The sequence below is a fragment of the Passer domesticus genome, chromosome Z, assembly GCF_036417665.1.
Source record: "Passer domesticus isolate bPasDom1 chromosome Z, bPasDom1.hap1, whole genome shotgun sequence".
Lineage (NCBI taxonomy): Eukaryota > Metazoa > Chordata > Aves > Passeriformes > Passeridae > Passer > Passer domesticus.
In genome coordinates this window covers 20096552-20119992 of record NC_087512.1, presented here as the reverse complement: position 1 = coordinate 20119992, position 23441 = coordinate 20096552, and the positions used below count along the sequence as shown (strand labels likewise).

At 34.6% G+C, this 23441-nt stretch overlaps 1 protein-coding gene across 7 annotated transcripts in view; it reads left to right on the top strand.

The window, feature by feature from the left end:
• PDE4D (phosphodiesterase 4D) overlaps window positions 1–23441 on the top strand; it is a 509895-nt gene that overhangs the window by 287377 nt on the left and 199077 nt on the right. The gene's annotated exons all lie outside the window — the stretch shown is intronic.

Genomic DNA, 23441 nt, shown 5'->3' with positions numbered 1-23441 from the left:
CTTTAAGGTCTTCCTGCGTACTGCTTTATATATAATGGAAACACAGTCTTTCTCAACCAAATTTTTATAACTATCATTAAGAGATTAGACTCGTTGGTCTTCAGACTAGTTCTTTCCACTGTGAAGTACCTTTCTGCATCATGGTTTTCTTCAACAGATACAGGCTATGTTTGATAGCAATAAAAACACATTAATGTAAAATTTGAGGGAAATGAGAAGGCCTATAAATCTCAAGGGTATCAATATATTTGCAACATACTAAAGGGCACAGTTTCATCTACTGTGATTTTCTCTCACTTCTTATTTATTGTCCCACTAAATTAGAACATAATGACTTACAAAGTGTGATTGTTGAAACCATGACAGAATATTTGAAATTTTCATTTTTACATGCTCCCTTAAGCATCCTGTTTGTTTTTCAGTCATAAGGACACTGAGGCCATATCTGGTTTTAAGTTTATTTTACGTTTAGAATCACAGAATCACTAAGATCTATCTTTATTTCAGTTCATTCCTTTGGAGGAAATAGTGAAATGTCTGTAATGATAATCTAGTATCTTAATTTTCATGATTTTTTATAGGAGGAATTGCTACCACTATATGCAATGTGGCATATGCGGATATGAAGTGCTGGGCTTTATAGGGTGCTTTACAGAAGGAGTGTGTGTCAGAGGTTAATAGAGCTCTTTCAAATACTGAAAAAACACAGCTTTGTTCAGTTCGGTCTTCATCTTAGCAGATTGCATGATATGTTTGACACCAATTCTTGAATATCATGCTGTTGCACCAGTCACATTAGATTTAGATTTGGGAAGGACCACAAAAGGTTCTAGGCTATCAAACTGTCTTCTGTGACAGTTTATGTGAGAAGATTATAGATAAATGTGAATTTTGAGTATTTCTTGAATCTCTCTTGATAACACAGTGATTTTCTCTGACTGTCAGGGTTGGAGCTAGTAAGATGCAAGACAGCTTCTAACCTAAATGACAAAGGTATATTTTAGTTTCTATTTAAACTACAGGATTGTCACTTTCCACCCCACCCTCCCCACTAAACCTTCCCCCAGCTCAGTCTTGAAAATTATAGAATGTATGCCATTCGCTGAAGGGGTTAGAAGTTGCTTTTGTGTATGTGTGGGGCTGGGAGGAGGGAGCTGGGGAGGAAGCAGGACGAAAAGGTAGCAAGTAACATGGAACATCCTTTTCCCAGAAGTTGGAAAATAATGTTGGAAAATAATTTTCTCTTGTCTTAAGAAGTCTAGAATTTAGATCTACAATTCTAATGTTCTTCTCACTTTTGTGTAACAGTGGCCCAGTTATATAGTGACCCAGTTGTATAGTGAACACTAATTTAGAAAGAAATCAGGACCATAATATTTTAAATATATTTTTATGTTGGCATGGGTAGCTTATTATTAAAAATGTTTATTGTGTGAGAGAACTGAAGGTTTATTTTTTTTTTATTTCCTTATTTTATTTCTATATTTTCTAGGATATTTAATTTTAATGGTAATTTTTTAAATTTAATATTGTACTTCCTATATAAATATTGAAGTTTATTTTGGAAAGGTAATTAGTTTAATTCCTTTCTGTTTACCAAATTTACAGGGGGATAAATGGAAGCACAGGAAGCCGTTTCACCTGTAGTGCTTTTAAAAAATATGTTATTTGTTGTTATTATTGCATTTAAGTGTAAAGATTATAATTAAGATTAAGATTTTTGTTTTGATAGCTGACAAATTGTTAGATTGTTAGAATTCACAGTAAGAAGTAATTAACCTCTGCCTCGAAGAGTTTAATCCAGATTCAGGGACCGGGTTGGGGTAGAATTCAAAGATAGAGAGAAGTGCAAAACAAGGACAAAATATTTGTGGCGTTCTCAAAGTTAACTTCTGCTTTCTACTATACTGCTTTCTGCTTTGTACTGGAGCTCATACTACATCATCTTGTCAGATAAAACTGTTTTAGTTCAATCTTATTGTATATGGTCAGTTATATTGTGTAATGGTACTTTAGGAATGGATTTAATGGGTGAAACCCATGATATCTGTAGAGTGGTATTCCGGCTTTTAAACAGATGTTCACAGGAGAAAGTGCAATATGATACTTCCCACAACTGCTCTCCCAGCTTCCAATTATTTTCATCTCAAGTATTTCCTAAGCTTTTGTCCAATGTCTTCTGGAAACTTTGTAAACTTTTTAATCTTCAACATCCTTTGTCAGGAAATCCCTCAAGTAACAACTACCTGTTGTATGGAGAACATCCTCCATTTTTACTTGGAATGCAATATAATATTTTCTTTTTGAACTGGTTACTCACCAAAATTTAGATTTGTGAAACCTAGTCAGGGAATACTAGGTACTGTTAGATATTATCAGTTTATTACTGAAGAAAATCTTGTTCATGTTCTTGTTTTTTTAGAGGAAGTTGTTTTATCATATGTAAAAAAGAAACCACCTTTGAGGCTGATGGCAATTGTTTGTCAGCCTTTACCCTTGTTTTGCCCTCTTTTGAATTAGACCATTGCAAAAGCCTTAGAAAAACCTCTCTTAAAATATTTTGGATGTCATGCATTTCCTTGCCTTCTATCTATCTATCTGCACTCAGATGGAAAGATACCTGATAGCAAGATGACTATTAGTGGTTTGGACTTTTTTCCTTACAGTTTTTATGTTCTTGCTGTAGAAATTTTATTTTTAGAATTATTTTTTTTCTGTCTTGTCATTTATGCTATAGAGAAAACATTTTTTGTTGGGTTTATTTCTATTGAGAGCCAGGGATAGGCAGGAATAGAAATAGAAGGCCAGAAATTTTATACCCACTTTTAAAGACAATGTCATTATTGACAATTATCTATCTTTACTTCATGTACCTCCATTTAGTGGGACAAAATGCTAGTTACTGATTCAGAGTTGGAATATTTACATTTACAAAAGTATTTAGAAGTGTTTAAATACTTTTTCTCACAGTACCAAACCAATTATGCCTTGGAAATCTCAAATGATCTTAATGATGAGGAAGGTGGAAATCACCAGTTACAGTCTCATAAACTTGTTCTGCACGTGCAAATTGAGTAGTTGCAAAGAGTCTTTTTAATAGACTCCCTGTTTCCTCTCATTGAAGTTTACAGAATGTACTAAGGCATGATTTCACATGCAGCTGTTTAAATAAATTTAGCATCATATATGTCACCATAGCAAAGAGCAAAACTGATTTATGCACTTGCATGAAAACTAACCTAATCTTGTTAAAAACAAGAGGATTTGAAGGAGAAAAGTTAGGAAATGGAATTTTGGTAATTTTCACCTTATGGTGACTGGAAAGTTGGCATTCCTAAGAGTGTGAATTACTTGTTCCAAATGCACAAAAGCACAATGTAGCTTCCACAGTACACCTTATCCCTTCACTGCCTTGGCAGTTGCCCAATATTTCTTGTTCCGTCAACACCCCAGCACTTCTTGTTCAAAATAAACAATTTAAAATCTGCACCAGATTTGAAAAGCCCAATTTCTTCTTGAACATTTTAGAAGCTATGTGCTTTACAAGATTTAAATCTGTGCTGTAACAGCACTGACAAAGTATCATCAGGTCTGTTCTACAGATAGGGATTTTGAATATGAAGTACTGCCCATTTGCAGTATTCAGAAACTAACTATCCTGCATTTCTGGTTCTTCAATCGTACAAAACATAATACATATACTGTTCCAGCCAACTTTTTTGCAGTTGAGAATGCTCTTTCTACTAATCTATCTTCAAATCTCAGAGATAAGCACTGCCAAAATTCAGGAAGGTGCCTGTGGAAATCAACTTTGAAGAGTGTGGGTGTGACTGAGAGTAGGTGCCCCATTATAGCACAGGAGCTCAGAAATCTCATTTTACAAAACTACAATGTCAATAATGAGCAATTATTTCATTTATATGAAATACAAAAATTTATGGCTGTGTGAATAATTTTAGGCAAATTTATAAATAACTAAAAAGTAACATCTTAAAAGAAGTATCAGGGAATTCTAATGATCAACAGTGTTATTTTTTTTGTCAAAAGAACTTATTTTGAATTGTAAATGCAGATTAGTACTAGTTTCTATCACTCTTGTATATGAATAATTTGCACAAGAAGGAGTATTTTATGCAGTTACTTTTTCCTAAATGGCATTAAATAATATCCAGTTTAATCCTTAAATAGATCTTTACCTCTTAAGAAAACTGTTTTTCTTTTCCAAGGATTTATTTTCCTGGACCATTACCTGATAAATAGCAACTTGTTTCAGTAATGCTTAATGACGCAGGACCCATCTGGCATTATATCAGGATGTGCAGCTGGCTATTAATTACTGAAAACTCCTCCACAGCTCAAATGAAACCATCCACCAAAGATCTGATTGAACAGATTCTTTTTTCTTCTTTCTTCTATAGCAATTGAAACAAAGGAGTAAATAATTCATACTTATTTACTAAGTTAGTCATGGATACTAAAGTTTCCAGCAACATCAATGTTGAATGCATCAATGATTTCTATTCTCCACTTGTCCTGATTTTTATTCTTGAAACAATGTAGTAGTTTCTCTTTTGAATTCTCCTTCCATCTTTATGGGATGCAACGTTTGTTTTGCTTTAAAGGTTTACAGTGTAACAATGCATACAGTTTTGCAAATGTTTTTGTACCTTTATCCATGCCTGGAAGAAGTGAGGTGCTGCAGGTTGGTGTTGTCAAAGCCAGCCTGGATGCAGCAAGAGCGTGCCTCGCCCATGGGTACTCAGTGTGGTGCAGCACTGATAAACACATGATAATGGTCATGGCCACACATATCAGCACAGATAGAACCACTTGGCATTCAAGGAAAGCCCAAACAGCTCTGTTTTCATCTGATGGTCTCATCCGGCTGATCAGGATGAAGGTCTGTTATTGGGACATACATATGCTGGCATCCCCTCCAGAGGTTGGACTGAAGTCCCAGTAGTTATGTGTTCAGCAGCTGGTCCCTGGTTTCTTCATTTCTGTCAGCGTGTGTGTGTGCAGATGGACACCCACACACACTTTGGATCTCTTCATGACCAGGCTCTGAGACCCAACCCAACCAAACCCTCTCAGACACTCACACAGCAGATCAGCTGTAACCTGGACCCTCTGGTAGCTGCTTTCTCCAGGTGCCTCACTTGCAGCACATGGCTCCCAGGCCACTCAGACTGCTCACTGGCTACACTGGCTAGCTTTTCTTGATGATCATTGACAAATCCGCAGGGATTTGTCCAGCTGCTGGCACATCTATAAGCTGTCTGGCCCCAGTTGCTTTGGCATAGAATGGATAGCCACTTTCCCAGGAACATAGTAAGGTGTGCAGTTTAGTAAGCAGACAGAACAAACTCTGGGGATTTGCCACAGGGCACAGCCAGACAAGGGAACCAACCACCTGCTTTAACCCCTCTTCCCTCTATTTTACCCTGCTTGCTCTCTGCAAACCACCTTATTTGTCCTTTCCCTCACTTTTGCTTCCTCCCCTGGACCTCCCAGGCTGCTTCATCCAAGCCCCAAGTGCTCTTCCCTGATACCCCATAACTTGTCCCATGCTCCATGGAAGTAAGCCTTCAGTCTGTAAGGTGCAGTGAGGAGCTTCTCCCATCAGGTCTCCAGGGAGGGGCCAGTGGGGACTCCTTTTCTGTGACTGGGCTATTGGAGTATCACTTCTCCCATTGTGCCTCTGTGCTCCTCTGTGTCTGAGAATGTGTGTAGAAATTAGTTACATTACCTGTATAGTTCTACTGTTACTCCTTTTGAGCAATTTCTGCATTGTTTTACATACACTAAGTAATAAATCTTCTTTGAGCAATTTCTGCATTGTTTTACATACACTAAGTAATAAATCTTCTTTAAAAGCATATATAAAACGTACATGAAAGAAAGACTGTAAAAAAATATACTGAAAAAATAAATATATTTTGTAGGAAAGCACAGCAGAAGTAAACGGAGTATTGTGTCATAACTGTAATGGGAGATTGCTAGTAAGAAAATGTCCCCGCAAACTATTTAATGGAAAGAGATCTTAAAAAAAGTTATTTGTGTTAAGATGTCACTAAATAGTGTTAGTAAGCATTTTATGGAAATGTATTGGATGTTTTACAAGGTGTTGTGGCTGTGTTATTGGTTGTCTCATAAAAAAATGGGGTAAATGTCTTTCTGGCTTCGACAGCACCCCTGAACTGGCATTGACAGAGAGCTTGTCAAGGCAAATAGCCTCTGCAGTCCCACTCCAGACTTGTACATCTTGTAATAAATTTTTGTACACTTCTAGAGGTCAGACATCCAAGGAATGCTGGAGGCCAAATGTGGTCTGACTCCACCAATTATTTAGCTGTTTAAATGAGCTGTCCTGAATAAATAACTGGGCTTGGGCATTTGAAAAATGAGTGCATGGTAGCTGGAGCTGAAGACTTGGCAGAAGTACTTGTGCAGCAGGCTAGCACCACAGCCAGGTAATTGGTTCATACAGCAGTATTTTTTCTGGTCTCAGAGAGGAAGGCAGTCTGACTCTATACATGTTACCAATCTGCCATGCCTTGATATTCTAATTTTTGGAAGAAAATGTACACTGTGAAAAGTCTATTGCTGATCCTAGCAAAATACTGATTTTAATGTGTTACTTAACTAAAGTACATTTTTTATCAATCTGGTATAAGAGCAAAAATATTTGTTGCAAAAATTAAATTGGGTGTTCAGTTTCTGAGAGAAATTAGGAAGAGTGAGTTAGTGCTAAACCATATGCTTAGTTTGTACTTAGTTTGTACAGACTGTGTTGCTGCTTTGTTTTCTATGTTCCCTTTTCAGGAGCTTTTTTTTTTTTTTTTTTGGTGGTAAGAAGTTGAGCAGTGAAGGTGGTGAGGAAGGAGGAAGTTCTCTAATTAATTTTGTAGTGTGTAGCAATGACTTCAGTTTGTGTAAAGAAACTACAGGAACTCACTAATTTTAATCAACTGTATTTTAGCTTTGAGGGATCAAAAACTTAAAAAATATTTCCTAAGTTTTTATGTAATACTGCTAGATTTAAAACCCAAAAATCCTTGTCTTTGCTGTTGGGTTGATGCTTGAAGCTCCTCAGTAATGAAGATGGGGTTTGTATTCCAGAACAAAAAAACTGTAATATGTTCCAGCTGCTGAGTTGCACTGTGTGCCCTAGAATGATGAAATTGCTTCTCTGGCTACTGCCTGGGAGGAGCTGGTAGTAGTAAATTTGCTGTTTAAAAGAGTCACTGTTCACACGCAGAGCAGTCCTCAACATTCCACTGTCATATGAGGGGCTGCAGCCTTCCAAGCTCTCTGTGTAGAAGAGGAGAGAACATGCTGTCTGTTCAAGCAGACTGTGCTTCCCTAGCAGCTTGTTCCTTTCTTGCCAGCCTGGGGAACTCCCTTGCCTCTTTGGATCCCCACTGTTATTCGTGGTGGCCTACTGCAGCGGGCAGCTACAGACATGGAATGGGCTTAGCACTGCATTGCATTTTCCAGTTTCCCTAGAGATGCTGGGAAAAGGCTGTGTAACTAAAAGTTGAGATTCTTGCAGTTATTTTCTTAGCTAATGTTTTAGAAAGAAATTCAAGGTCTTGTCAGACTGTTTAGTGACAGGATGAACAATGAAATTCCTACAAACTTTGCAGAAATACTGCAGCTTTGTAGGAAAATGTGCTGATTAGTACTACTATCTCTTTGTACAAAGTTTGAAGGTAACAACAAAAATGCATATTTACACATCTATGTCTGGTTGTTAGAAAACTGAACTACTGTTTATAAGGTACTTTCTGTTGAAATCCTTGTAATTGTCTAACCACCATTCTTAAATGAAAACTACTTTTTAAATTGGGAAGGGATAATTTTAAAAGTAAATTATATCTGAAACTCAGCACAAAGAAAGGGTTAGGTATTCAACAGTGAATGAAAGAGCTGCTAAGTAATGTGATGTAAGAGATGAGCTTGGTGAGTAGAAATAAAAAGACTGAATGGGAACACACTAATCTTTATTAAGGGAATTACTTTAAATGTACCTGCAGAACTTCAATATATAATATAAATTTTATGGAGAAAATGGCTTTCTCTCCCTCCCCCCCCCCAAAAAAAATTCAGAAACAACATTAAAGGTCATAAATCTTGTAAATTATAAAGTACATTGCATTAGTTTTGAAATTATCTTTCTAAGACGAGAAAGAAATGGAAGTAAAAATGCTTTCTTTGTCAAGAATAACAGGAAAAGTATGCTTATGGAGAAAATCCTAAAATTCAGGTATTGGAAGAGAAACAAGAAGTCCTTCAGATTATAACAACAATTAATTATGAAGTTTGCTTTAACAAAATGCTGTTTAAAATAAGTCAAGTAATGGTGTTTTTTCATTAGTTAAAGAAGAAAATCTCTGAGAACCATAATTTCTGACTTTAAAACAATCTAAGTAGATGAATTGTTTTGTATGGAAGTCACCTTTACACTGGAACAGAGAATAGCTGACGTGGAGGCAATTATCTAATAACCCAAGAATGTGAGGTTTTGAAAGACAGCTGCAAAATATGGTGGAAATAATCTACAGACTGTTGTTTGGAAGGGCCCCTTTTAGTTTCTTATAGACTTTATGTAGAAATGTTTGTTTCTTACTTGGGAACAGCTGACATTTCAAGTGAATCCTGAAGAGAAATTTGAACTATGTTGATAGAATAGAGTTTTTTTTAACAGAGTTTGTGAGCTGTGCACCCCTGAAGTTCAGTTCTGCTGTTCTCTGTCTTATGCTTTGTGTCAGAACCTTGAACATCCTTATGCTTTCAAACACATGTATGGTGGAGCCACACATGATTGTTGACATTCCACAGGAAAATGTCTTAGCATTTTCAATTTGTGATTTTATAGTAATAAATAATATCTTAAAATTTTCTATGAAGACCTGAAGTAAAACATCAGATCTTGCTGAGGCCAGTGTCAACTTTCTCATTGATCTCCTACAGCAGAGGATTTAAAAAAGTGTTTGAGACAAAGTCTTTAGAGATAAAAAGAATTGTTAAAAATATTCTGTACTTTTAACCTGCTAGTGACATGGGTTGGACCCACTGGTGATTTTCTACACAGCTCCAGTATGTGTAACATGGACATCATAATAGTTCCACAGAGCAAGTGCCATATTTTGTCATAATCTATTTAACAGGACTAAATTTTCCTTCTTTTTGTCTGTCTGAAAAACAATATGCAGGCTGCAGAGGAAATATCCCTTTCTTGTGCTTTTTGTGCCTTTTATAATGTCAAGAATTTCATCGTAATCCTGCATCCCGGTGCTTTGCATGAACAGTGGCCAGACTTTATACAGCAGGCAGGAACATTTCCTGAAGTAAATAATGCCAAGGAAAACCACATGCAGGATGTATGCTTGGGTTTTCTGCACCTTTTATAGTCCTAGACTGAGTAAATTGGTGCCAGGGGGGTTTCCTCATATTGTTCTATTATGTTTCACAGACTTCTCTATTTTTAAATGAATTTGTATTTCTCTTTAAATTAGCTGGAAAAGCATTTGGAATGAAACTATTTTCTTTCTTTGTATTTGTATTTTACTAGAAAAGCTGTCAGTTTAGACAGTCTTGTTGTTTTTTTTCTTCAGATTCTGCTATCTTTAAAAAATTATATAAATATAGCATATTTATCTTATTTATGCATGTATCATCTAGGAATCAATTGCAATCATAAAGAATTATAGGCAGGTAATCTACATTTGAATCCAACTATTTGGGAAGGGGAAAAGAAATAACAAAAAATTACTTCTGATATTATAATTTTTGAAGTCACAAAAGCAAATTTCAATTTAAATTCAGGCCTTCACCTGTTTGTTATGATACTTTCTAGCACCATTAGTTTTTAGACTGTGTGTTTATTTCACAGCTTCATCAGAACTTCTTTGAGAATTTTTTTAATAAGAATTGCAAAGGTCAAATTAATATTTCAAATAATTCCTAATTTCATTATTTCTATATAAAAAGAGAAAATGAAAGTAAGCTTTTCTTATACTCTTGCTTTCTGTGTGTAGTTGAGTTTGTCACATCTTTACATTCCTTCTCATTCTATACTACTTTTTATTTTCTAGTATGAATTAATAATTCGGAATTTTAAAGTGATATCCACACAGTAATTGCTGAGAGACTTGTCAGCCTATTGTCTTTTGAAAATTTAGGCCAAATCTAAAATTATCACCTAATGACTTATTAAACAGCACTAAAGCACAAGAAAAAAAATAAATATCACAAATATCTGCAATAAAGGAGAAAAAGAAAGTGCTAAAAGCCTGCTAACACACCTAAGATCTATGACCTTTTTCTCAGCATCATTTGTTCTGGTCATAGTGCTGTGCATTTAAGTGTCTAATGCCTATTGATTTTGATACAGGAAGTTATGTACCTGAACTGGAGGGGAAAATCAAAATCTCCAGTGCCTTGCTTGGCAGTCAGTATTTTAATTTTCCATGAGAACAGTCTGAAGAAAATCCAAAAAAAGGTATTAATTTTCAGAAGCAGTCAAATGGAAATGAAAAATTAATTTGCCTATCTGCTTCTCTTTTTTTTTTGTTTTTAATTCACCTCTATCCTATGACTGCTGAATGTAAACCAAGCCTATTTAAGTTCAATAAAGTAGTTATCTGCTCTATTGATAAATATTGCAAAGGGTCTTAGGTAAAGTCTTTATGTGTCTCAGTACCATAACACAGAGAAAATGTAAACTATTACATGTTTTTGATATGTTATGCCTGCTCCCTACCATGCTTACCAATACCATGCCATTATCTTAATTTGTTTTCTTTGTTGTATTAATTTATCTGGTTCTGCCTATGTCAGTTTCTTTTCTGTGGAGCCTTGGACTTGGAGATAGGAATTAAGTTTGTTGCTGTTCTGTTCAGCATCTAACAGTGTGTATTGATACAGAAAGACAGAGGTGCTGACAACAGTGGGAGGCCCTTCAGGTTCCTAAACGTTGACAGTTGTCATTTTAAATTTGAAAAAAATCACATGTATTTACTCTTCTATACCTTCTGATTATCTACATAATTTACTCAATTTATCACCCAATCTACAAGTGTTCCTTTAATATTTAATATACTCATCCATGATTCTTAAATTAGCTTTCATATTGATTGCCTGAAAAATGATTTTGAAAATTATTACTTCTATCAGAATGAAAGAGATGAAGGTAATTCAAGAGATCATTAAGTAGCAGTTTGATGCAGGATCACATACATCCAGAAACTTTATGAAGATTTTAAGTAACCTAACTGATCTGTTATGTATACAATCCAAGGAGCAGGAAATGAAATGTGTCTCAGGTTTTGGACATCGTTGTCTTTAAAATGTCATCTAGGCCAAATTACCCTGGCTCCAAATTATGCAAGCTTCTTGTCTAAGCTCAGAGAACAGGGTGAATAATCAATCAGTGTATTTTCGCAGTGTTGTTCTCAGTGTCCAGGTTACCAATATCAATTGTCTGTTAATCCATCTGTCTTAAATCTTTTTCATCACTCTTCTACTTATAAAATCAACTCTTAGCCACTTCATGCTTTACTTCAAGACTGTGATGGAAAGGTGATACAGTCTAAAGGACTTTATTCAAGATGTGGTATTACTACTTGACAGAAGTTTCTTTCTATATTTACTTTTGTCCATGTCAAATATTAATTGCATTTAACCCAGGCATACCTGTTTAATTCCTGTGTATGTCACATAAAGTTTGTTAAACTCAAATATATGAAACGTACAGCTTTCAGTTTCAGCCTGTATATGATTGGTTCTTTTGCCAAAGAAAGTCATAATGATCTGGAAAGATTTTAAGCTATTTTGGCTGCTTATTATTATTAATCTTATCCTTTAGAATTTTGGTTAGTGATCTACTTTTTGTATTGGAGTTAAGCTGGGTTCTTCTCCTTTTCCATATTGGCATTGTCTGCCCTCTCCAATACCCTGTGCTCTCACTGGCATTCTGCAGTTCATGAAAAAAATTACCTACCTAAATATTATTTCAAAGAGTCATGTGGTGTGATGTGACAGATGCAAACACATAGGGGTAGATTTCACTTTTTCCTGATGATTCTCTACCAAGTATTTCCACTGTCATTATTTGGCCACTATTTTTAAATGGTTTGATCCCTAATAATATGACAATACTTCTATTATATTTATATTAAATAGGAAAAGATAGTATCCTGTTATTATTTTGAAAAATGTCAAAGAGTGCTTTAAAGTTTTTCAACAGACTTTTAAGTTGTTATTACAACTGGGAAAAATATAATAATAAAATATTCTCTAAACTAGCATTTTCAGTTCTTGATACTGTTTACTAGGAAGAGAATGAGATGGGTTCACTAAATACTGGTTTTATATGACTGTGTGAGTGTGCTTTTTGGTTTGGGCATAACCATGTGAGCAGTATATTTTGTAGTTAACTCAGCAGGTATTTACCTACTCCTTTTGTAGAAAAGAGTAGCCAGAAAAAAAAATTGCTTCCTTTGGCTAGAGAATGTTCTTAGAATTTTAAAGCTATGAAGACTTTTATGTTACTCAGATAGGAGTTAATACTTTTCAGTGTACTGAAGCAGAATTTTAAAATATTGTTAATAATCTGTTAAACTTCTCATGATACTAGTATGTACAAGACTATTTTAGAATTATTCAACATAGCCAACAAATATTCTCAAGACACCAAGGAAAATTAGCCAAACTTGGTTTACTCTCTGTCATACATATTTACTCTGAGCTGTGATGAACTGAAACCATTCTTCAACACTAGTTTGTGAAGATTTAGCTGCCAGGTTGAAGACATTTTAGGTTTTGCTCTGAACATTTCTTCTGTTTTAGCTTCACTTCTGCAGAAAAGACAATAACCTTGTATTGTTAAAACAACATAGATAACTAATGAAACAATGTGGACCAGGTTTGGCTTGCATCTGAAAGTCATGCTGCTCTGTAAGAAGGTAGCAGTGGTGTATCTCAGTCATGTTTTTACTAGGCTGCCAAGTGCCAGTTTCCCAGTGGAAATGTGCCCCTCCTACAGCATCCTGCGGCATGTGAATCCTTGCACTTCCCACCAATCCCCTGTGCCTGGGGCAGCAGGCTCCAGCATCTGGTAGCATCTGCAGGCTCAGGTATGCAGTAGCAGTGATCTGAAAGGGCAACTAGCTTCAGAACATGTGAAATTACCTTTCTGTCATTTTCAATCCCTTTTATTAGGAGTACTCTCTTTGATTCTGTGATAAGTATATGAAAATATATTTCAAGTGTCCTCATTGAAAAAAATAGAAAAATAGTTGCATGGCCAAACATGGAAAAATATTGTTGTTTTTGAACACAATAAATCCTAGAAGATTGAGACAAACTGTGAGAAGAAAATCCAGGGAAACCTGGAACCACTTCATATTGGTCAGGCTCATAGAATCATATTCTAAAGTGATGTTTGAACTTACCTTGACTCAAAGATAATATACTGTGCATTCTTTTACTGCTGTGTATTGCACCACATAACAAAGCCATTCATTAGATGTTTAGTGCAAAGGTGTACCAAATTATTTGGGTGTAAAAAAATTTTTTAAATGGTGGCTAACTACAAAGTTGCTATAACTATAACAATATAGTTGCTACTATAGCAACTCTGCAGAATCTGTAATGACACAGCTGAAAGATTATATAATTATTCAGTTCCTTACTCTCAACTTAGACTCATAGCAGTTTATCTGCCCATTTTATTTCCTTGTGATTTAATTGCCCAATAAATTAAAACATTTTCCATCTTAGTTCCCACTTTTATTTAAGACCCCAAACACCTGGTCCAGCTAAGGAATCCAACTAAGTGGGGTATTGGTGATGAAAAATTTGAAACTAACGTCAGTAAAGTCAAGAAGTTGTTTCAAGTGCACTCTGAAACCTATTAAAAAGGCATAAATTTCTTGAGAAACTGATTATATACTTTGTGTTACTTTTTTATTTTCCTTTTTATATTTGCCTTTGGTGTTCTAAAAAAGGGTAAATGTGATTTTTAAAGTGGCAATTTCTCTCTCTTGTGTGTGCATACTCTCACACATCTGTATCACAGCATTTTTTTAATGTTGTTCTATTTATCTTGGTTTTTCAGGATTTTTTCCCCCATATGTGAGAGAGGGATTAGATTTCACCCCATCATCTGATATCTTTAACTCCATGGCTCTGCAAGCCCTAACACCTTTCATTACCAGGTTTTAATTTTAGAATATTCTGATCTCCAGCATGGAAATAGAGCCTTTGGGTGTTAGTACCTCTTTGTGCATTCTTTTTCTGATGTGAAAAACTGGAAATGAGAAGTTATTTCTTTTTTGTTACTTAAATAGCTAAAATATAAAACAATTGAGCTAATCAGATTTCTATTATTGATTCCCTTGTCTGGCTGACCAGTTACTTTCTGTGGTTTTCCACTTTAAATTTTAGGGGTTTTGATAGAACAGCATTCTCATATATTTGTAGAGAGTGTTAAGTACAGTAACTCTTAGGGATCTGTAGAAATTATTGGAATATAAAATATAATTTAGAAAATATTTGCCATTGATTCATGTTGGTTTTTTCAGTCTTTTTTTCTATATGTGATAGATTCATTATTTTGGGGTTTTTTTTGTTTCATTTTTACTGTTTAAAGCCAAATTTACTTGTCTATTCCTAATAAGAAATTTACCGTCTTGAAAATGGTATAGGATGTTGGAAGGAAGATGAGGAAATGATAAGGAAATTTAGTCTCTAATCACAGTTCTCAGCCAGATTTAAGGAAGGAACTGTGTCCTTTTACTCTTTCAGCACTTTGCAGGTCAGCACAGGCAACATCTACTTTTTGTTCATTTTATCAACAGCTTTTTCTTATGATTTCTCAGGAAGGAAATAAATATGTTATGTAAATTAGGCCCAGGGTTTGTGTCATGTCTCTTTCAGGCTCTGTAAACTATTTTAAAAGTAGTAGCTTATCTCTCAGTGGCAGAACTGGTCTTAGCAGTTCAATACAGTGGTAGTTTCCCAAAGTGAGTAAGATGAATATAAGTAAGACCTATAAGAAACCTGACATCCTGGCTTAGTTTAGGCAGGAGAAATCTTCAGAGATTAAACTAAAGCTGTAAAGCCTCAACTGCAAAGTCATAATTTTTTGTACAGAAGTCCTGTACAGTCTAAAGTTGGAAAAACTGTCAGCACTAGAATTATGGGAGCACTCACTGTCTCTAGTTGCAAGTTGAATGAAATTTTCAGTTAGTAAAAAAGCACAGTGTTTGTAATCTGAGTCTTACTTTGTCCTAGAGAATCAACAACGATGACTATAGTATACATTCTAATGCAATAAAATTATAAAAGATATTCAAGAAACAGTGTTTTAATTGGTCTGTGTGTTTGCCTGCTGTGAGATTAATAGAGAGTCAGGTGCAGTAGTGGATTTCAAAAGGCGCCAAATATTTTTAGAATTAAGATTTTAGTATTAGCAGGAGAGGTATAGCTAGATATGCCAGGTGATTTACTGCAGAGTCCATGTGAGGAATTCCTTCACCTGCTCACAAAACAATTCACAGAGTACTTTTTACAGTCTAAAAGTTGGTGGCCATTTCCCTGTTTCTACAGCTATTGAGGCAAGGAAATTACACTTCCAGGATAAGAAAGTTTAATAAATAGATTCTCTGTGTCATTGCCCTCTTACACATGTGCTCACAATGTCTCCTATTCATACTTGTTGTTGCTGTGCATAGAATTATCTTGATGTGTTCATCAGTTTTGTATATTTTACTTATTTCCTTGAAATGTGTAAATGATTACCTAGTTTACGTGGGAAACAACTGGTAATTGAACTTAATTGTATCAGATTTTCTTTTGCTTTGGCTCATTAATCAAGAAGGCTTTTGTTGCTATAGTTTTTGAATTTCTTTATTTTTCCTGTCTCCATTTGGAATATCTTTTTCTCTGTAATAGAATTGTGTGCAGTATACATTACTAAAAAAAAAAAACAAACCAAAAAACCAATGCTTATGCAGATGAATTTTCACCAGCGACTACTTTTTAATGTCAAAAGGTACAATGATAATATTTTAGGCATATTACTTTTATTTCTTTTTTTTTTATCTTCGCCTTTTTTATATGCATCTATACAAAACTTAATATTTTTTTAAGGACACTGTGATGCATAGTTTCTTTATAGCCCTATATTGCTTTTAGCTCTGCAATGAGGGTTGCTGGTATTGCAGAGAGACAGTTGTGGCCATGATCTGAAAAAAAATTTCCACTCTCACTAAGGATTTTCATAACATATTTTGTTTCAGCAGATAAATTCTGAGAACTTTCTCACATTTCAAATTTATCTAAATAATTGTTTAAACAGCTAAAACTGTAGATTTTTTTGTTCTTTTTTAATTAGCTGGCCCCAAGGCTAAGGTTAATGAATAAGGCAATAATCATGATAAAAGAAACCCAAACAACACCCAAGCATTTTAAAAAAAAGGCTAGAAGAGTTCTGAAAAGAAGTGCTCAAATTAATAAGTAAAGAAGGGCAAAATCAACATAAAGACACCAACAAAATCTAGTGTAGCTTACTATAAATATTTATAATAATTTGTTAAGCATATGGGGAAAGTGAAGATGTTTGTTCTTCACATGCTTTTGTTATTGCTAGAAGAATCGCTGATAAATTCAGAGCTTGCTTTTCTGAAACTCTTCTTTTAGACGATCTGTCAAAATGCTTTTCATGTTTGTCACTGACTTTCATTTTGCTGCCTCCCCACCTCAGGACACAGCTCTGAGGAGGAGCTATTTAATAATTTCATGCAATATTCTAAAAATTCTAATCCACAAGATAATGTCTGAATTTGGGATCATGTTTTGAGATACACTCGATGAATTCTTTTCTGTTTGTCTCTCACGTATGTTTAAAAAATAATTCCTGACTTCTGTTTAACCATCGAATTCCTCTCTCTTGCAGTCCTTTCCCCCACCCCATCCTGGCCGCGGAGCAAGGCTGGCTCGCACAGCCTGTCTTGGAGCTCCCCCTGCTGTAGAACGCCGCTAAGATTGTTCTGCTTGATTAACTACAACTAATAATACAGCCTTGTCTAACAGCTTTTTCTTTTTCTTTGAAATTTAGCCTCTCTTTTACATATGTGCAAGCTGAGTCAGATCAAGCAATTTGTTCCCAGCCACCTAATAAATAAGTGATAGGAATGGTCGTCTAAAAGTTATAGGCGGAACTTGCAGTCAGTGCAATATTTCAATGAAGGTTTCAGTGAAGATTTCAAGAAGTTGTTTTACTAGGCTGAATTCATTAGGATTCCAAACTCTTTATGTTTTACAATATGTTAATTTTGCGTGCTTATAATTTAAAACCAAGTGTTAAACAGTACCAATGCAATTTCTCCTTGCAAGCCTGAGTCACTTCATAGTAATATGGGTCCCTATTAGTCTTGTCATGATGCCTAGTCCAGTCTGTACTTTAAACAGTGAAAGGAAAATTTCTCTAACTACCCTTGGTACCTAACCTAAACATCTGGTAATAAGCATGATCTGTGAGAAAGCAAAAAATATTTTATTTCTGAAGAGCAAGACATAAAATAATTCCATTTATTTTCTGTTCTAAAATCATGCTGATTTATATGCTAAATATTTGCCTACTTTTCTTTTCCTGATAATATATTTTCTGAAAATATTGGTATTTGATTTCCATAATATATTTGTGAGAGGCAATCAAGAAGCAAAGAAATTTAAGCAGCCTTTCCAGGAAGAAAATTCATATAAAAATCAATTCATTATTCAGCTGGTGGGCATTTTTTGGTATGAGAATAATAGATATTGCTAAATGCCCTGATGAGCTCTCTTCCCTTCAGGGTTTGCCAGAATGACTAGACTTCCTGTTTTGTAAAAACGTATCTTTACAATCTTTTTAACCCACTAGACTGAGAAATCAGCAACCATATCAAGGCAAAAAAAAAAAAAAAAAAAAAAAAAAAGAAAAAGCTAAGCTGAAAAGTTTTATCTCTGAAGGGAAATAGTAGGCTATATCCTTGGTAATGCATGGAGCTGAAAGGCTGAAACTATGATACTGACTGTTTTTCAGAAGAATTTTGCAGCAGTAAGTCCTGTAGGTTTTTTAGCTGATGCAGCAGGGCAAAGATTTATGCTCTTATAAAGGAGAAAGAAGGATTAAATATTGAAATGAAACCATTCAACTTTAATTTGTAAAATAATAGTTTATGCTTTATACAGTATTGTTTGCAGATTCTCTAAAGTTTCCTATAATTTTGGGATTAGGTTATGTCAGGAGCAGGGAACCACCAGTGCTCTGAGCTCAAGAATTGTATTGAGATAAGCAGAAGCGGCTGACTAATATGTAATATGAGCCTAATATGTATTAACAAATGGAAAACTTATGCAAAAATATTCAACTTTTCAGATGCCCTGAGAACTCACACCCATCTTTATTACAAAGTTTATATTCAAGCTGAAACATTTTGATTGAGGAACACAAATACATATTTCAAACATTGTACATGAATTGCAGTGAAGACACCATTTGAGTATAAAGTCTAAAGTAGAAACTAATCAGTGTAGAAACCTCATAAAGTGAAAGGATGCAAAGAGGACTGGAGATCCAAGAAATTGAGAGAGCTTTTACAAGACTGTAGGTGAATCATTTTAGCAATTCACTTTATATTGTATCAGATGAAAGCTGTCAGCCTATCAATATTAAGGAAATAAATGGATTTAATTAACAGGTTTTTTGTTTCAGTGGTGTAGCAGGCAGAACAGAAATCAGCTTGCGAAAAAATCCCAAAAATTAGAAAATTGTAAAAAATAATATGTACTGATTATATGAGGGAGATTAACCAATTTTACTTCTCCATCAAAGAATTGAAAGGTCGTGCAGTGACAGCACAGACATATGGATAAGAGCACAATAGTTTAATAAGGGAAGATATATATTACAAAAATATTAGAAGTTTAAATGACTGATAGATGAAGCGAGAAAATTAACTTTAGAAAAAAAATATATAAATTTTAAATAGAAATTTAAATAGATATTTCACAAATAATTTACCAACATTTGCACAGATTCTTCAACAGCACATTTTAGAGATATGTTCTGTTTCAAACAGGATTAATTTATTTTGATTTAACAATCTTCCTTATTCAATGAGTTGGATTAGGTGAACACAGCAGTTTTAGCTTCACAATTTCTAATGCAATTTATGTTGCTTAAAGTACAACCTGCATGTCTGTCATCATCTTTTATTCCACATACACATGTGGTACACACGAGTAATGCCAAGCAACTGTAAGATCTCATGTAACAATTGTCTAAAATGAAAAAATCTCATTCAGACATTACTCTGACTATGCATTCATTATGAGGAGTGAAAACTATTGTAAAGGCAAGGTAGAAAAACACAACTGATCATGACATCTATTAAATATATAATATTTTAGGTGCTCATTTTCTTGTGTGTTGATAGTCCCCAACACATTGGTAAACTTTAAGGATCCTACTTTGGAAAATAAAAATAACAAGTAAAAACTGTCCTAGTAGCACAGTGCTGTTGTTAATTCTAAGAAAAAGATGTCTTGAAAGATTTGAAAACATTCATAAAGTTGCTACTATACTGGTACGGTACACTTACTTCAGTATGTATGCAGTTTTTGTGGTAAGGAAATGGTTATTTTCCCACCACTTCCCAAAAAGCCTCTAAATTAACAAAATGCTATAATGCTTTGGAATCACCCCAAGGCCCTTTGAATCACACTAACTGTTAGGACCCTGTCCCTCTGAGCTGTAGCTATCCATCTGCTGAAGTGTGGCAGAGTTAAAAATTTCAATGCTTCAAGATGTGCTGCTGATTGAGAAGTCCTGTTGTTCTTTTGTAGAACACGCTCATGCCACTTTTGTTTTCTAGCTCTGACACATTTTGTGAGATACTGCATTAGAAATGAAACACAGTTTTACATTATAAGAACAAATTCTGTTATCATAAAAGACTAAATCATCTATTGATGTGTTTTCAGTGGGGGTTTGTTCACCTAGATGCAGATAATTTGGCTCAATGTCATAGTTCACAGTACACTCAGATTTATTCTTTTCAACTTCTCAACATCACCTGCTGGTAGGACTGGAATATGTAAGAAAGAAAAAGAAAAGATAGCTTTGTTACTTGGATCTGATTGTATTATTTCCTGCTGTGACAATCTATGGTTTGTGATGAAAGTCTGTTAACATTGTTAACTTTAACGAGAAAAAAACCCTCTTCCTTTATTGAAGAAGAAAAGTAGCAAGTAAATAAAATTACTTGGGCATGTTTATTTGGTCATTAGCAGGTTATTTTCATCTTCTGTGACTGAGAAAAATATTGCCAGAGAAGACTAAAATGCTTTTTACAGAATTATAAGATAATGGTTTTGGAACACTATGAAAATACTACTTCTAGTCATAAATATTTACTATTTTCTATTTACTTATAGAAAAAATTAGATTGTAACTGATAAAAGTATTTAATAGAAATACTCTGGTATGGTACTTATTAATTTTACTGAAGTATGTTTATTTTTTTATGTTAGGCAAGCTAAACTATGGGCTTAAAAATGCTTTGTGATCATAGTGTTCTTTAAAACATTAATATTATTTTTCATATGGATGTACATATGGAAATAATGGTTTCTTTGTTCTTTTGTTCGGGATTTTAAGAATTAAATTAAACTTATGGTTTGCTTATTTCTCTCTGTAAATTAATTTTGTTGCAAAGGAGATTAAAATCCCTTTATAATTATATATATATTGCTTTATAATGGAAAGACCTACAAAACCTTAAATGTAAATATACTTTAAATACACTCTAGTGTATTTAACTCATCTGGGATATTTTAGAATGAAATAATATAACCCCAAAATATAACTGCACCATAATTAATTAGTATAAAAATATTTCAAAACATATTCAGGAAGTATCTAAATCATCAATTATCAGATTTATTAGTGGAGTTAAATATAGAACATCATGTGTAAAGTGGACTTATTTTGTAAAGTCCTATTGGCCAATTTCAAGATTTCTGGAAGAAATCCTAAATTAACTTGCTGTTACGAACATCTTCCAAACTTGAAATTATTAGAATAAATAATACTGGTTCTAAAGCTTTAAATATAAACACCATGACTCTGTTGCAGCAGAGGAATAGAGGAGGACCCTTCATGACTCCAGCATTTTCTTATTTAGGATGCTCTCCTTTGTTTGTACAGGCATCCTTATCTGCAGGCACAAATATGTGCACCTGAGCACAATATGTGGCACATCAATAAATGAGATCTGTTTTCTACCAAGTTATTAATAATAGATGCAGTGCTTTTGTTTATTTTTAAACTGAGAAAAAGAAGAGGTTTTGCAGTAGAGTTTTGGGAAAGATTTCCGCATAGTAAAAAATTTCTTCCATATCCCTGATCAGCAGTGGGGAGCAGCAGGATGCTGTTCTGGGTTGCACATTCAGCCATTGAAGCAAATTGGTTGTGAGGTTTCACATGTTGGAAGGGCAGTGAGGGACAGGACTGGAGCAGTTCCTGGAGAGGGAGAAGCCCTCTTCCCAAGCCTGAGAAGAACAGGCGTAGCTGCTTGGTGCACCCACAGCCCTGGCAGCATCTCTGTCTGCTATTTCCTAATGGCATTGAAAAGTTTGAAAACAGCATTTACTCTCCGGTTTCAATTCCTGCTCTGACTGCTGGAGCCAGAAATGGATGCAGTTATTGTTGCAGTGGGGAATAGTTAAGCTATGATTTCTCTAGGGGCTGAGTAATGATATCCATTTCTGGGTCTTTTTCTGCATGTGTTTTTTTACTCTGTGGCTTTGTGTTAATGACTAAATGGAACCTGGGCTCATCTTTTCTTCTGTTTTTGGGGGTTTTTTTAACAATACTGGGGAACTGGTTTTGTTTCCTAAAAAAACCAAAATGCAAAATGAGATAATCGTTTGCAGGTGTATTCCTTTGGTTTGAGGAAAATGCAGTTAAACATCTGCAGGTCAGGGTTTTTCACCCCTTATTAGGTGCTCAGAGAAATAGGAGTGGGCTATTGGAAAACAAGAAACTTGTAGGAAACCTGTCATGATAAAATACAGAGTTTTACTTTGGTCCAGCTTTATTGTTTAAATTTGGACTTTGATTTGTTGTCATTGCAAGTGATTGACTACTAAATCTTGACTGTACAGGTAAGAAAAATCTTTCTACCTTGTGGTTGCATCCCATTGTAAACAGTCTAAGTGAGTTGTTCCACTGGGCCACAGGTAAAGAGCTTATGGTAAAGAGCTTTTTTCTTCAGAGCATCCTCTTCAGCTCATCTTCAGAGTATCTTTATTTTTGTGTGTATGGCTAAGCAGGATCAACATTCTGCATTCTACAGCTCATAGTAGGACTGGAACATTTATAAATATCCTATCATCTATAGGATATATCTATAAGATATGTTTATATTTATGGCAAAGTAGAATTTTAATGGAAAGTCATAATTTGTAATTTGCATTTTTTCAAACAGGACTTCAAAATTTTTCATATTATTGGAATGCTGTTCTACTTTATACAAGTATTTGAAGGTGGTTTTTTTTCATATGTTAACAATCATGGAAGTCTTTTTCTGTTTACCCTTAATGCTGAGGCATGTGAATAAGAAGAGTGGGGGGAAGAGAAGAGAATGGGAGAGAAGGGTGTTGTTTCCTTGGCAACAGGCACTCTGTTGTTCAGGGCACAGGTGACATCTGTCTTAAAGGCTGTTTAACAAAGCATTGAGGAAAGTATGAAAGAAAGCATAGAATTTCTGTGGCAGAGAAGGATTTTCTCAATCAGTCCCAAATAACTCCAAACACTTCAAAAAAAGTCTCAGCTGATTTGATTGTGAATTTGAATAAAAGTTAATAGGAAATAAACATTTATGTTTATTACTCAAAAAAAAAAGTCAGGGAAAATATCCTAGAAATGAGTGAATTCTAGTAATCATGATCCTGATATTGTGAACTTATAATTGTCAGCTTTAAGTTGGAAATAATTTTGGAGAGATGGGACCCTCACAGATGTCAAAAGCTAGCTAAGCTAATTATAGCTTTTTAGGCAACCTGGCATCACTGACAGTGGGAAGACTGAAAGCAATTTGGAAGTTATCTTCTGTGGGTGTTCTTCTTGTAAGAAGCACATTATGCATTTAATTTTCTGCAATGTTAAGGTAACCTGAGAGTCAGTGTAAAAAGAAGAATGTATAATATACTAATGTAATTTTGAATCTATATTCTGTTCTGAATTTTCACAATTACTGATTCACAAAAGTCTGCTAAGATTCTGTTCTGACTTTGCTATTCTTCCATTATGCATAACTTTGGAGGAATGAAATCTGTGTTCATCAACTTCTTGCCAATTAAGTTGAACATACTTTTCTATGAGA